Below are 3,448 nucleotides of genomic sequence, written 5' to 3' on the forward strand. Positions count from 1 at the left end.
AGGGCACATTTCCCTTTCACAAACCTAGGAGCAACTACGTGATGTATATAAGTAAGGTATAGGCACCAACTTTTGCATCAACTATAACTTGGATTTGGGTAGTTTGTGAGCCCCAACGTGATTCGACACCTCACCTTGCGACGGAGGTGGTCCAGGGCATGCCCCATATAGATTGGTACTCATCTGATTGTCCCACCTCTTTTCAACAATAGGAATTACTTCATCTATTAATCGCTATGTCTTCCAAAGCTTCCTTGATGCTCTTTTTGCATGGTCCATGGCAGCCCGCATTTCAGCCATTGTTGGTCTCTAGTATTTTAGCGTGACAAGATATGTACCATTTTTCTTGGTCATCATCAATTCCTACATCCTTCCATATCCATAGATAAATCTAGTTATCTTCTTTGCTTTGGCAATGCAGCCACTAAACTCATTTATCTTCCCAATAACCTCCAGCATGAGATCCAAGTAGTGGTAGCACAAGGTGTCCAAATAAGGTAGGAAACTTGTCCATTTGCATCAAACCTACTAGGGTTGAGAGTTAGGTGGGCTCACATATTATCTTTTTTTATTACAGCTAAACATAACGAATTTGAACTTAAAATGTTATATATAATCGAATTAAGATGGAAAGAATATGAATGTTTTTTCAGATTTTTTTGTAAAGTTTGTTAGTTCATGTGCACCATATGTGCAACAAAGGCTCATGTGCATAGGATATGTTCCCAAATAAATTTATCTATCCAAGTTAAAATTTTGTCACGTTTTTAAAGCATCAAATTCACCGCTAGTAATAAAATCGATGAATTTCTATCAAAGTCGTCACCAGATAGTTGTTGTGTGTGCGACGAATTTGAGACTTCACCTTGAGCTTACAAACATCTAGAGCCAAATACATTACAATCACTTGTTGATTTGATAAAAGCCTTGTCAAATTGTATAAAAGTTTCATGGTCACCCTTCCATTCTCAACTGCAACCACTAAGGTAGCCTTATAGCTTAAAAAACTTATCAAAACACATATACAAAATAAAATGGGAGATGTTTTTATGTGAAATTACTTCATCATATATATATATTGATATATAATTGATGACTATGATCAGCTCTCAGATATAATCAAAGCTTTTAATGTGGTCGATCATCGTAGAGGCAAATTATTTTAATCCTTATTGGAGTTAATCAATAAACAATTGGAGCGAGAGAGACTCTGCTGACCGGGCCATCATTGACGTATTGGTAGCCCAGAAAGCCCACACAGTCATACAGAGGTCTGAATGTCTGTGCTTTATGGTGCTTGAGTTTAGTCCCACCTCGGTGGCTTTCAGCGGGAGAGAGCAGAGAAGGCTTATAAAAGCAGACCTCAGTCAACATAACAATTCATACCTTTCTCGGCCTTTTGGCTAAGATCAAGTGTAGTATCTGTTCTTATCAGTTTAATATCTGATATGTGGACCATGTGTCCACTTTGATATTAAATTAATATTTTGTGGGGAAGGGTCTACTATAGTGGCTTGCCATTAGGTCCCTTATGTGTCGCTCTAGTGTTGCACTATTGCTTGAGCCTGGCGCATGAAAGGGAAATGTGCCCTTGGGCCATTTCTAAAGTATTTTGGTGATTGAGTGCCAACACAAGTGCTTAAATGTGAATCTATGCCCATGGATGAACAAAGTGCAAATCAAGAGCAAAGGTATGTTTCTAAGTCTTAGTACATTGGTTTTGTGTACTAATATACTTGTCTAAGTATCAGAAACAGAAAGAAGAAGAAAAGAGAAGAGTTGGCTGTGTACAGCCAAGAGGCTGTTTCGGTCTGGGGCACCGGACTGTCCGGTGGTGCACCAGACAGTGTCCGGTGCGCCAGGCTGGCTCGAGCGAAGTGACCGCTCTCAGGAATTCGCCGACGACGTACGACTAAAATTCACCGGACTGTCCGGTGTGCACCGGACTGTCCGGTGAGCCAACGGTCGGCCGGGCCAACGGTCGACCGCGCGATCTGCGCGGGACACGTGGCCGAGCCAACGGTCGGAAGGGGGCACCGGACTGTCCGGTGTGCACCGGAAATGTCCGGTGCGCCAACGGCTCCCGCATCTGCAACGGTCGGCTTCGCTATTTAAGGAAGGGAATCAGGCACCGGACACTGTCCGGTGTGCACCGGACTGTCCGGTGCGCCCGACGACAGAAGGCAAGGATGGCCTTCCAGATTTGTTCTCAACGGCTCCTAGCTGCCTTGGGGCTATAAAAGGGACCCCTAGGCGCATGGAGGAGTATACCAAGCATCCTTTGAGCATTGTTGATCACTCACACTACATTCTTGCGCACTTGTTCGACATTCTAGTGATTTGAGCTCCGTTCTAGTGTGCTAGTCTCTTGAGCTCAAGTCTGGGTTTTGTGTGTGCGTATTCGCTGTGATCTTTGTGTCGTGTGTGAGTTGCTAATCCCTCCCTTGCTCCGTGATTCTTTGTGAACATCTTTTGTAAGGGCGAGAGGCTCCAAGCTGTGGAGATTCCTCGCAAGTGGGATTAAGAAAAGCAAAGCAACACCGTGGTATTCAAGTTGGTCTTTGGACCGCTTGAGAGGGGTTGATTGCAACCCTCGTCCGTTGGGACGCCACAACGTGGAGTAGGCAAGCGTTGGTCTTGGCCGAACCACGGGATAACCACCGTGCCATCTCTGTGATTGATATCTCTTGGTTATTGTGTTGTGTTGAGATCCTTCTCTAGCCACTTGGCAAATTACTGTGCTAACAATTAATCAAGTTTTGTGGCTTAAGATTTTGAAGTGTTACAGGATCACCTATTCACCCCCCCTCTAGGTGCTCTCAGCGCACCCCAACCAAATCAAAAAAATAAAACTGTTAACAAAGTGCTAAATTATCTATTTGTAAGATTAGATCTATTGCATGGTTACTCTTATTCCGATTTTGTTTGCCCTTTATCTTATTTTTATGTCTATTTATATTTGTGTACATGGTCTTGTTATTGGTTATAATTACTTTCCATTATCCACCACATTCTTTCATTCTGTCTAGAAAACGTGGTTTACCATTCTTTAAACAAATTCATGGTATACCATGTTTTCTATATAGACATACGGTAAATAAATAATTTTTTAGCGTGTTCAATAGACAAAAATATGTATTAATTGTCGCATGCCCAACATCTGCGCGTGTGTTGAGGCAACTGTCAGATGCGTGTGAACACGAGATTGAACAGACTTCGCAGGTTGGGGGCACACGTTATCTCCCTCCCTAACACCTTCCCTTCATAATCACTCGTCTCCCCTCCCTCCATACTCACTACCAAATATGCACTTTCGAGGCATCTTGTGGAATATATATGCCTCGCATGTCATCCAACTTCATATGATTATTATAGGCAAAATCATGTTACACATAACAGATCCAATATGCATTATCTTTTTAGGGAATCTCGAGTTTAAACAAGGGAC

General features: G+C 42.6%; 1 non-coding gene across 1 annotated transcript; it reads left to right on the forward strand.

The window, feature by feature from the left end:
* The first annotated feature begins 1,382 nt into the window (after window positions 1-1,382).
* On the forward strand, window positions 1,383-1,579 carry LOC111590788 (U2 spliceosomal RNA). The gene has a single exon (XR_004855821.1). It is a non-coding gene; the product is annotated as a U2 spliceosomal RNA (small nuclear RNA).
* The last annotated feature ends 1,869 nt before the right edge of the window (window positions 1,580-3,448 follow it).

Source organism: Zea mays, chromosome 1 (genome assembly GCF_902167145.1).
Source record: "Zea mays cultivar B73 chromosome 1, Zm-B73-REFERENCE-NAM-5.0, whole genome shotgun sequence".
Classification (NCBI taxonomy): domain Eukaryota; kingdom Viridiplantae; phylum Streptophyta; class Magnoliopsida; order Poales; family Poaceae; genus Zea; species Zea mays.